This window comes from Rhinopithecus bieti, unplaced genomic scaffold (assembly GCF_001698545.2).
Source record: "Rhinopithecus bieti isolate Rb0 unplaced genomic scaffold, ASM169854v2 scaffold_5350, whole genome shotgun sequence".
Classification (NCBI taxonomy): domain Eukaryota; kingdom Metazoa; phylum Chordata; class Mammalia; order Primates; family Cercopithecidae; genus Rhinopithecus; species Rhinopithecus bieti.
Window position 1 is genome coordinate 883,277 of NW_016804837.1, and position 12,757 is coordinate 896,033.

The 12,757-nt window shown below is 34.8% G+C and overlaps 1 long non-coding RNA gene across 2 annotated transcripts in view; it reads right to left on the reverse strand.

Annotated features, from left to right (window-relative positions):
- Positions 1–9,252: 9,252 nt before the first annotated feature.
- The window catches only part of LOC108528691 (uncharacterized), a 28,077-nt gene continuing 24,572 nt past the window's right edge, over positions 9,253–12,757 (reverse strand). The window contains exons 4-6 of one of the 2 annotated variants that reach the window (XR_001885252.1): positions 10,476–10,634; positions 9,555–9,638; positions 9,253–9,346 (exon numbers count right to left, since the gene is read on the reverse strand). This is a non-coding gene — a long non-coding RNA (uncharacterized LOC108528691). Of the gene's footprint in view, positions 9,347–9,549; positions 9,639–10,475; positions 10,635–12,757 lie in introns of both variants that reach the window. The other variant, XR_001885251.1, reaches the window with a different exon arrangement.

Genomic DNA, 12,757 nt, shown 5'->3' on the forward strand with positions numbered 1-12,757 from the left:
TTGGTTACTAAAATTAAATCCTCATTTCTTTAGTTGGTTCAATTACACTAATTCTAAAAGCATCCATGCATATTTATATCTCCAAACTCTGTTCAGGAAAAGGAACACATTCAATATTTTCCTCAGGAATATGGACCAGAATTGTATCCCTTCACACAAACATACACCCACAAGTATGCACATAATTCAGGTAGTACATGTTCTTTTGTTTTCTTCATTCTTTTGACTGCATCAGAATCACATTCCAAATTCTCTTTTCTTTATTAAGAAGAGATGTCAGACCACCAATTTTAATAAATAAAATATAAAAAGTGCCCCTACAAGGACAGTTTTCAGGTACTTAAAACTTCTCATCATGTCTAGTATTGGACAGAAATCAATTAGTTGTTGATTTGGTTTTGCTCCAAATGGATAAAATACTGAAAATCGAATTGCCAATTGGCAAAATAATTATTAAAACAGAAACTATTCCTTATTATTTTCAGTTCTGAGAGGAACATAAGGTTCTATTTCTATAAGCACTTAGTGTGTCTTATGATCTTTAGTTGCACTGTTAGCATTTATTGTAAGCACTTATAACTATGATGCTTCATTTAGATTTTTATCTCTTGCACTTGTTTGAGGTTAGCAAATTAAGTTACCAAGCACCCTGCTCTGTGCTGGACCTCCATGAGTGATCATCCGATTAATCAGTATTTATGGAGGCATACTCAGAACTGCAGTGAGTCCTGAAAAAATGTAGAATAGTTGAAAAAGAGATAGTCTTACTCCTGAGGTAGTTACCACAAATGCATGGAAAACAAAAACAAAAGATAGAAGACATATAGAATAAAAAATCTAAGCATAAGCTGTAAATACAGAAGGTCAAAGAAAATGAAAATGAATGACAAAGTTTATGGGAACAGCAGAATTTGACTTCTCTTTGAAAGGCATTAATTGAGTGAAAGTGAGGGCATATAAAGGAATAATATCAACCAAATGATAAAAGTGAGAATAATTGGGAAAGAATCTTTATAGGACTTGCATTAGAAAAATCTGGATGCCCTAGATGTCGGGAGTTCTGAAGCATAAGACTGACAATAGGTTGTGAAGGGCCTTAAAAACTATGGTGAAATAATATAGTATTAATATAATAGAAGCAAATATTTTTAGTAGCCAGGAGGATGCTAAAAACTAAAACGTATATTACTAACTTGAGTGAGATGTAATCTTTCATGAATATTAAGCTTTGGGATAAATTTTGAAAGGATCTTTTAGTTATTTCTCACATGGAAAATATGTTACTATAAAATGTGAGACCCTAATGCAGATAAAAGAAAAAAATAGTAAATCCTTATGGTATAATAATTATCTCAGGCTTAGTTTGTATCATTTGCTCAGATTTTGGAGAATTAAAATAATTTCATTGTTTGACATGGAAAAATAATTACTAACTTCTGGGTACAGTCATTAAAGCCTGATAGATAAATTAATCTGAAATATGCCATGTGAAACAGCTATTAGATATATCTTCTCAATAATTTTCAAGAAGATGTTACATACTTTTAATTTTATAACGGAATTCCACTTCATTATCTGAGTTGATAATTTGATTAAATGTCAAAAAGTATAGATAAGGAATATATTTTGGAGTTCATGGAAAACACACCAGTTTATTAGATAGAGACTGGCTTCGGTTCTCATTTTATCTACGCTTCTCATTTCTTCATATTTTGAGTATCCTTGCACCGGTGATGTCATTACTCAGTCATTATTTTCCATTCTGTTAAGGTACAACTACTGGGCCCTGAAACCTATCCTTCACAATCTTGGCTGAGATAAGGACTTGGCACAGGATGATAGAACCTGGTCACAGATAGATCTGGAGAGGGAACTGATATTTCCTGCTGCATTTAGATTATGAGATGTCGGGGAACTGTAAAATGGGTAATGAACTTTTAAAGGGAGTAAAGAGTTGTGCTGTGTCCCAGTTAACTGAAATAGATTAAAAATTAATTAGATGGTAGTTCTTAATTTTTTTTTTTTTTTTTTGAGATGGAGTCTCGCTCTGTTGCCCAGGCTGGAGTGCAATGGCACGATCTCGGCTCACTGCAAGCTCCACCTCCCGGGTTCACGCCATCAGCCTCCGGAGTAGCTGGGACTACATGCTCCCGCCACCACACCCAGCTAATTTCTTTTCGTATTTTTAGTAGAGACGGGGTTTCACCGTGTTAGCCAGGGTGGTCTCGATCTCCTGACCTCGTGATCCACCCGCCTCGGCCTCCCAAAGTGCTGGGATTATAGGCTTGAGCCACCGCAACCGGCCAGTTCTTAACTTTTTAAGGCAGATCCCTTGAGAATCTAATGAGTTATAGACCCTCTCCCTAGAAAAGTATAGAACAGTTTATATGGACAACAATTTGCATGCATTCAGAGATCTTAGGGACCTCCTGAATGTTTTCTTGGATCCCAAGTGAAAAATTCCTGAATCAGTTCTGTTAGGTGTGCAGTTAATGTCATGTATAACCATGGGGGGACCCCTACTTATCTAAATATAATTATCCCAATCCTAATAATGAGGAGGTTGCATAGGAAAGTAATAGTGTACCAAAAATTAGATTATTTACTGAAAAAGTTGTTCATTTATAAAGTAGTTGTTTTTCAAAATGTCCTCCCCACTCAGCAAACTACACCTTCTATTTATTATATGTGGGTCAGTTTCACTATAATTACTGAGGGTTATAAACATCTGACCATAACATTTCAAAATGGTGCAAATAAATTTCAAAACAAAAATAATGTGAATTTAAAAGCAAATTATTTGACTATCTAAGATTCAAGATAGACCCTTAGAAAAATTTATGACTCTCCAGAATATTTTTTGCAGAAATGAGATTTTCATAATAGTAAAAGAGGCATATTGTTTATCAAACAATGCTGTCATAAAAGCATCAACTGTAATGGGACTATTAAAACACAATATATCAGTTTGTTCATTCAATTAATATATAATTATCCCTTTTCATTTAAAGATTTAATTCATAATTACAATTATAATAAAACTTACTTTAAAGTAAGATACAATAATGTTTTTGTTTTTCATTCTTTTTTCAATAAAATATCCCATCCAATCATTTTTTATATTATTAAATGTTGGCTGCTTTTTCATGGATTCACATTAAACAGCCCTTTCCACCTTCCAATTAGCTTAAAATAATGATGACCTCCTGTTAGTAGATACAGCTCTTTACAATTTCTTTTCTTTAGTGCCTTTTCTTCTTGAATTTTTCCTATATCAAATGGGGAATATATGTACAGATGGTATTTCCTCAGTTTATAGGCATATCAGTGACCATGGCTTTCTTTACATAGGTTTAAAAAAAGCTCTAAATAATAAATAGCCAGATGAGCTGGGGACATTGAGAAATAGCCTTCCTCTTCCTTTTTCAACTCATTTTTTCCCACCTACATGACTGTAAATCAAATATTTAATAGCTCTTACTTAAAAAAAATAGATACAAAGAATGTCTTGATTTGGTGTGCTCATTTACCATTATGTCATGAGAAGAGTTCGATTTCACAACTTTAAAAGGAATATATTTTATTTTATTCTGAAAACTGAGTCATATAGGAATTTTCTTATACTTCAAGGTATCATGAAAACACTTTTTTCCTGTTTGGATATTGTGGAATTTAAACATTTCAATAAATAAATGGCATAACTAAATGTTCCAATTTTCTTTTTCTTTTTTTTTTTAACAATGTCTTTGACCCTATTCAAACATTTTAGGTATTTACTGACCATCTGATATGTAAGATGTGGAATAAAACTGGAATCAATTTATTATTTCACTGTGTTATCAGCGCAAGATCAACCATCTGGGTTTCTTAAAATCACCTGAAGGATTGAATTTTGTTTCAGTATTGATAATGGCATAGTCTCTATGTACTACATGGAATTACATCATTTACCCCTCCAGTGCTCCATATGTTGATAAGTATGTCAGTTTGACTTAGAATACATATATACAGAGATTTCATTATATTTGCCTAATAAATACTAAATACATTTCGAGTGTTACTGATCTCATATGTTATATGAGCCTCCAGTAATCATCGTGCATTGATGTTCCAATATTTTATTATTTGTATGAATTTTAATTTGAAAACAAGGAAACAATTCAAAACCAGAAAAAAATAGCTTCTCTTAGAATTTTCAGTGCTACATTTTCCCTCTGAGGTCCATAGAGAATTTGAGTGTATAGGAGATTATCAGAAAACAGCTATTTTGATTAAAAAATATATTCCTCAGGATTCAACCAACTTAACAATGAAATACTATTGTCTACTACTTTATACATAGAAGGGAACTTTTTATCTGCTTGTAAAGGGATTTTTATGTGTATTTCTGCATAATCAGATGATTTCTATTGTGTTTTCTACTGATGAAATTCTCTGTAAAATGTCTTTTTCTTACATTATCCAACAGGCATAAAGAATATCAGTAAAGACTTTTGTGTTTGTAATACTACCTCTTTTATCCCTGCACTACTGTTTTATTTCAGATATTCTATATTTTCAACTGTATTTTTTTCCACAGAAATAAATTTTGTTTTTGTGTTAAAGCTGGTAGTTTATGTAGCAAACAAAACATACAGATAAAAAAAGAGACTGATTTTGCTGAAAGCATTATATATAATCAGGAAGTTACATATTGTTCTTTAAATATGATACTGAAGTTTAAAAGCAAACTAAATTCAAGAATCTTATCTAACAGCATAGCAGTTGCTTATGGCATACAAGGCTAAAATTAATTCTGCTATTTAATCTTAATAATTATAATGTAGTTAAAAATCTTTCACTTTAATAGTGTTTCACATATACGAATAGCTGAAGTAACATTCCTATAATTTTAATCTAACATTGGTTAGATCAAGAAAACATTGTTAACATAATAAGACTGTAGAATTTGTAATTATTGCTATTTTTCATTTTTAATAACAAGGTAATGTGTCTTATTTTCTAAGAAAATGGAGAACTTTGGTGTACTTTAATACATACCTGAATCCTTGTAAAAATACCTTAAAATGTACCAATATTTTCTTTGCATATATTAAATGAGAGACTATAATTATGAAATGTTTTACAGTTTTTGTTCTGCCTTTGTATATAGACTGCACTGAAAAACAGAGAATGTGGGTTAATCATTTGAAAGGATATTTAAAACAGTCACCAGACATCACAGCTGACAACTACTCACTACATAATCCATGCTGAAAACGATGATTCAATATTTCCCTATTAAAGAAAATAATTGTTACATTCTTTAATATGGTCTCCTGCCATCTGCTTCACCATGCTGTTATGGCTTTGATTTATGGAAAATATTTATCAGGATGTTGCTAAATTGCTAACAGGCATAATGGTAGCAGTGAAATCACTAAGAAACTCTGCAAAACCTTTTAATATACTAGTTAGTCCCCAGACAATCTAGGATAAATAGAATACTATATTTTAATATGTAAAACATTTTAAAGCTGTTAATTGGTATTGACTAGACCTACCCTTTGATAATGAAATTAATAAGGATTTCAGTTGTGTTAAGACTTTCTAATATTTAATACCATGTTTATGGAATTTTTCCCTCCATACTTTATTTCAAAATACTAAAACAGGACTGCTCAGAGTTAACCATAAAGGGTGGTATTCTATGTTCAAATATAGGTTCTTGCTTTTAAAAAAAGTAATATCATATGAATATTTTTCTTAAAGTGTTATCAACGCCCAAAATACTGGTCATTATAATAATCTTTGTACGGAAAGAATAATCTAATACAGGTAAAAATAAGTCAGGATGACTTTTCTTAAACAGTATATAGGCTGAAAATATGGATGACTGAATGGTTTTGATACTTGATTGTTTATTGTATGTGTATGTACCTCTGTGGTGTGTTTGGGCATACATATGTGTGTCTATGTGGGAGCTTATTTTAAAGGTTTTATAATTCTTCAATATTAGAAAAGACTGCATATAAGAATATGTTCTTCTTTGTTATTCTTTTTTTTGTCCCTAGAAAATCCTTAAGCTAAAGAGAATATGTTATTCTTTATTGGAAAATACATCTAACAAACACTGATGCTATCTCCAAGTCTTTCCTATTAGAAACACACACACATGCACACACACACACACACACATCATACGTCATACCCTTACCCTGAGTTGAGTTAAAAGGTGGAAAAGATGAAAAAAGTTGTAATAGGTTTTAATATTTTTGGTAAAATAATATTTGCAGCTATAAAACATTAAGATCTAATACAAGCCTTGATTTTATTGACCACCAAAAGGAAGAATAAAACCCGCTAAACAGTTGTTACTGTCACCTGCAGAGTTCTAGCTATGTGGTATTGAAGTAGTAAAATACAATAAGGCTTATTGGTTAAGTAATGGATACCTATCATGTTAAATATGTATCAGTTTCATTAATTGGCAACCATAAGACAAGAGTATTACATTTGAGATAGTTGATGATTTTGATAGGCTCTACCACATTGTGGTTAAGTATATGATTCACGTAATAAGAAAAAGGTGCCTGCAGGCTATTGTTCCTAGCATGGATTAAAATTTACATATTGCTTCTCCTTATGTCAAAACATCTGGTGCTTGCAAATGCTAACATTTTGTTAAAAAGTTTCACAAGCCAGGAAAAGTGGATTGGAAACACTGCATGTGAGTCATTCAAGCATTATGATAGAATAAAAGCTATGTTCAGAAAAAATTAAATTGCTGAAAAACAATACTACAGCCGAGATTATAATTTATTTGCTTACACAAGTGAAGAGTGATGTTGTGCATATGTGTAGAGAAAAAACATTGCTTGAGTTATAAGGTTATCTCTCAAGAAATCGTTATTTCATATGTTTATATGGAACAAGTAGGCCTCTAAGTTCTTCAAGACTTTGCAATCACTTTTAATGGTAGAAGCAGTAGGTAGTTGTGTAAAACCCATTCTGATATTCCTAAGGACAAGAAGTAGGATACATCTGAGGCATTCTTTATTCCAGCATTAAATTTGTATTTATTCATTGGTAAATATAAAAAGTAGATTTGAGATGTAGATTTATTACCTTTTCCACACAGGTCCCCAAATGAATAAAGAAAGTCAGTCTTGGCAACTCCCATACTCATCTGGTCTTCTGTTCTTTAATCTAACAAGGCTACTCAACATTTTCCTATTTTGAAGACTTTGAAGGCTTTCCTTCACCACCCCAGGCAAAAGTTAACATCACCATTGTCTTTTCTGGTGATCCCAGTAAGCTGGTACTTAAATTCTATCTTTGTATTGCCATTTATCTTTGCATTGCTAATGCATATATTACCTTTCTCACTAGATGGATGGGCACTGGAGGCAAAACATATACCTTAGCTTTTTTATATTCTACATCACTTAACATGCTTAACATGCTATTTTCTTAATAAATAATTCAGTGATGGGTAATTTTAGGTAAGGAAAGTATGCAAGTGTCAAATTCTTCAATCAGATAATGAAAGGGTGCTCACTGAAGGCTGTGACCATTCATTGAAATGTTTACCTTTCAATCTTTCTGTATTACAGTGAGATAGGAATTTTGTGTTCTTTGGGCATATAACTTTGAAAATGAAAATAACACTGACTTTTGCAAAACTTGATATAGAGAATATTCCTATTCTAGAATCATTCGTTGATTCACTTAACTGTTCCTTTAATAAGCATCCCCCAAGGAACAGTGGTTGTTGCTGAATAGAACATAAAAAACAAAAGTCACTGAAATCTTCCAATAAGTTTTAGTAAATATGATGGTAGCAGAGCTAAGGGTATTACGGAGGCAAGCATTGGTGCATCTAAACCAGTCTCAGGGAAACTGACACCTCAAGGCAGAGCAAGAGCTAGCTTAGTACAGAGGGAGATGAGAGAGAGAGAAAGGGGAGAGGTCCTTTAGACACAAGCATCCAATTAGATTACAATTATTCATTCAGGGGGCTCATCAATAGTTGTAATACCCTGGGATATGACTCTGGGGTTTCAGAAGATTTGGATTTATTTGGAGTTATTACTTTAAAAAGACTTTTAGTACACACAACCCAGGTTGTTCAGGAAAGGGGCACTTTGTCAGAGGACCTTTGTGTCTCTTCTCCTAGGCAAAGTAAGAGAGTGTATATTTCAGTGTGTGTCTAAGTGTGTGGTTCACTATATCAGTGCACCAAGCTAGTTTACTGCTACCCCTTCCCAGCTAGTTTACTGTCCCTGTCTGGGATAAGGGTTTTTTGTTTGTTTGTTTGTTTTGTTTTTCTTGTTAATATTAAGCATATAGTAAACCACATGCTTACAGCAAGCAGTTCGCTCTTTTAGTTACCTCTCCCACACTGTCTATGAATGCCTAAGAGTACTCAATAACACTTTACCTCTTTTCATCAATAGCCCACTTACATCATTCAAGAAACCTAGTATGAAAAGAAACTACATAAGTGGAAAAGTATACTATATTATTGGATAGGAAGACAACATAATAAAGGTATCAATTCTCCCTACTCACATTCATAAATTTTATGGATATAAATAGAAATGCCAATAGGTGTTTGTAAACAGGGCAAGTTGCCATTAAACCTTATAAAGAAAGATAAGTAAATAAGAAATAGAAGAAAAATGAGAAAAGTCAAGGGCTACCAGACATTAAAACATATCTTAAAGTCTCACTAATTAAAACTCTGTGGCATGGGAAATGAATAAACAGTTCATAGGACATAAATAAGCCTAAATGCATATTGGAATTAAACAAAAAGGAAATCATTGCAAATCAGTATAGAAGAGACTATCCTATAAATGGTATTGTAATCACATCAAATGGCCATGAGATTTATGGTACATCTATGAAATGGAGTAGAATGTTTTTGCAATGAGGAATGACGAAAATAATACCAGGTGCGCTGGTAAAGAAAGTTCCCTAGGATTGATTTTTTTTTACTTAGTACTATATGGAGTAGAGCTGCATGTAGAATGCTCTCTTCTTTCTTGGTAGTGGAGAGTGAAAGATAGGGATATACATTCGTATTTGCTATACATGCAGGAATGCACTGTGGAAAGATGTGTAGGAACCTAACAGCCATGTTATTGGAGGAGAAGATGTGGGAATATTTTTGTTACATTCCTTTTAAAATGTTTTTGAAGCATACAAATGTATTATTTATTCAAAGAAAAAATTAAGATGCATAGTATGCTTATATTGATGGTTTATTTTTCTAATCTCCTGTTTCATTCTCTTCATTCACCTGTAGTATTTTCACGATGTTGGCTTTCAAGTCTCTTCGGCCAGTAACAGTTCTAATTTTCTTGTTTGAAGACAACAAAGGCAGAAAAACGAAAACAAAAACAAAAAACCAGACATGCGGTATTTGCACTTATATTTTGGGGAGATTCTTAGAAGTAACTAGGTTCCCCCCAGTACAAACATTAGCTTTAACAGCCTTGTGGTGGAATAATCGCCTCCCAAATATGACCACATTCTCATCCCTGGAACATGTAAATATGTTACCTTACATTGCAAAGGAGACTTTGCAGCTCTGTTTAAATGAAATGAGAAGTTATCCTGCATTATTCAGGTGAAGCAGAGGATCATTCCCGCTGTGAAAAGAATGTGTGGCTTTATCATTCTCTTGATGTCCAACACTCAACTGAGAGGGAAGTAGTTATGTTACTTGTCACCATCACAGAACTAGATCTAGGACTAAAATCCCAGGTAACCAGGTTTCAGCCGAATGTGCTATTATGCAGATTTTAGGAGCTCTGCCTCACTCTAGAAACGGCTGATATAGGACTTACAGTGCAATTCTTTCTTTTCTTTTGTATCTTTTTTTTTTTTTGAGACGGAGTCTCGCTCTGTTGCCTAGGCTGGAGTGCAGTGGCACGATCTCAGCTCCCTGCAAGCTCCGCCTCCTGGGTTCACGCCATTCTCGTGTCTCAACCTCCGGAGTAGCTGGGACTACAGGCGCCCGCCACCACGCCCGGCTAATTTTTTTGTATTTTTGGTCGTGACCGGGTTTCACCCTGTTAGCCGGGATGGTCTCGATCTCCTGACCTCGTGATCTGTCTGCCTCGGCCTCCCAAAGTGCTGGTATTACAGACTTGAGCCACCGCGCCAGGCCAATTATTTCTTCAATGCAGGTTTACTGGATGAATATGACTTAGAGTTTCTTAGTGGGTGGCGGTGCATAGTAAATAATTAGTTCAGGATTTTACAGCCTAAAGATGAGGGAAGTCACAAAGCCTATATAGATTGGGGCTTTAAAACACACAATATAGAGTGATGGGGGTAATATGCCTAGCTTATTTGAGGGTGCAGTAGAATCGTGGTACACTTTGTAGATCACTGAAGAAAGCATCAAGGAGATGCTGTTGTGGCTGCTATAACAAAAATACCATGACTGGATGGTTTAACAAAACAGAAATTTTTTTTCTCACATTTCTGGAGGCTGAGATATCCAAGATCGAGATTCCAGCAAATTTAGTGTCTGGTGTGGGTCCACTTCCTGGTCCAGAGGCCACCATCTTTTCACCGTCCTCAGTTGGCAGAAAGAGCAAACAAGTTTTTCAGAGCCTCTTTCATAAAAGCACCAATTCCTTTAATAAAAACACCAATTCCATTAAGGAGGGCTCTGCTCTCTTAATCATTTCCCACAGGCACTATCTCCTAATACCATACCCTGGGGGTTAGGGCTTCAACATGCAAATTTTGGAGTGACGCAAACATTTAGTCTATAAGAGATGGAGACTGCGCATAGCAGAGTTGGTATTCAAGACCATGGGAATGCGTATGGTCTTGGAAAAGGCAAAAACAGAAAAGGATGGTTAGAGGAGCCAAGAATAAAAGGGAGTTAAGAGGAGGGGAAAGAAGGAAAACAAAAAGGAGGCATAAGAGGAAATAGGGGAGTGGCAGCAGGAGGAACAGGATGACAGAGTGAAGACAAAGATAGACAAATTCAATGAAAATAACCTATCTGGTTTCTTTAATTACTCAAGTGAGGAAATGAGAAAAGTTGAGGTTTTGAATGACTTTTTGCTTTTCAAATTGTATTACTCCACTCTAGATATTATTGTTTTCAGCAACTTTTCTGAGTAACTTTGCTCACTTTCAATTTTTTTTTTTTTCCAGACAGAGTACATTTATTTAACAAGTAAGCAAACGCAAGGCGTTTCCTCGGATTAATTTCTTGGAGACAGTCAGATGGCATTCTGAGGCAGTATGTAATATTTGAGAGTCCTACAGTCTTTGTTGTAAGACAAACTTAGTTCAAGTCCTTTCTCTACAGTTTATGGGGCACATGACTGTGAAGATTTACTTCACCTCTGTGCATCAGTCTCCTCATGTGTAAAATGGGAACAAGTTTAATAAGCAGCATAGTAAATTTTTGCTGAGGATTAGTAAATGAGCGAAGGTACATAAATAATGTAGCATAATCTCCTGCACACATTTACTATCCCATAAATAATAGCTATTACAATTATCATACAAAATGAGGTTCTGAGACAGGTGTGGTAGCTCACACCTATAATCTCAGTGCTTTGGGAGGCCAAGGTGGGAGGATTGCTGGAGTCTAGGAGTTCAAGACAAGCCTTGAAAACATAGTGAGACCTTGTCCCTACAACTATTTAAAAAATTAGCCTCGTGTGGTGGCACATGCCTGTGGTCTCAGCTACTGGGAATGCTGAAGTGGGAGGCTCGCTTGAGCCCAGGAGGTGGAGGCTACAGTGATCCATGAATGTACCACTGCACTCCAGTCTGAGTGACAGAGCAAGACCCCATGTCAAAAAAGAGAAGGAGGAAGAGGAGGAGGAGGAGGAGGAGGAGAGATGCTTCTTTCTATTGCCGTTTCTTATCACGTTTATTTATTTTTTAAGTGAGATACTCAGTGGCATGTTGTTTCTGTAGTTTCTAATAATGCATTCCAGCATTCCTTTCTGCCTGCCTATCTATTCATCCATCTATGCATTCACTAAACAACTTCTCTATTACAAAAAAGTTAAAGTGCATAAGATCGATAAGAAGCTGGGTGTAGTGGCTGATGCCTGTAATCCCAGCACTTTGGGAGGCTGAGGTGGGCGGATCATGAGGTCAGGAGACCGAGACCATTCTGGCTAACATGGTGAAACCCCATCTCTACTAAAAATAAAAAAAATTAGCCGGGTGTGGTGGCAGGCACCTGTAGTCCCAGCTACTCGGGAGGCTGAGGCAGGAGAATGGTGTGAACCCAGGAGGTTGAGCTTGCAGTGAGCTGAGATCTCGCCCCACTGCACTCCAGCCTGGGCAACAGAGTGAGACTCCGTCTCAAAAAAAAAAAAAAAAAAAAAAGAAAGAAAAAGATCAATAAGATTGCACTATATTGCATCACCCAGAACTGCTTCTAGCTCTTAGCTATTTGCACTTTTCACACAAAAGGTGGTATTTGTATTCAGTGTTAGACATTACTATAGACACAGGGACATGGTAGTTAATAAAACCAAGATCTTGCCTTCAATTAGCTTACATGTAAATAAGGAAGATAGGCAACAAACAAATAAAAAATTAGTAAATGGTAATTATCAGTAATACTTGTACTGAATTATCTTTGCACCTTTGTTGAAAATCAATTGTCTATATATTTGTGAGTATATGTCTGGACGCTCTATTCTAGTCTATTCATCTCCTTAATTAATTTACATCAATACAACTCTGTCTTGATTTCTGTACTTTTATAAACAAGCCT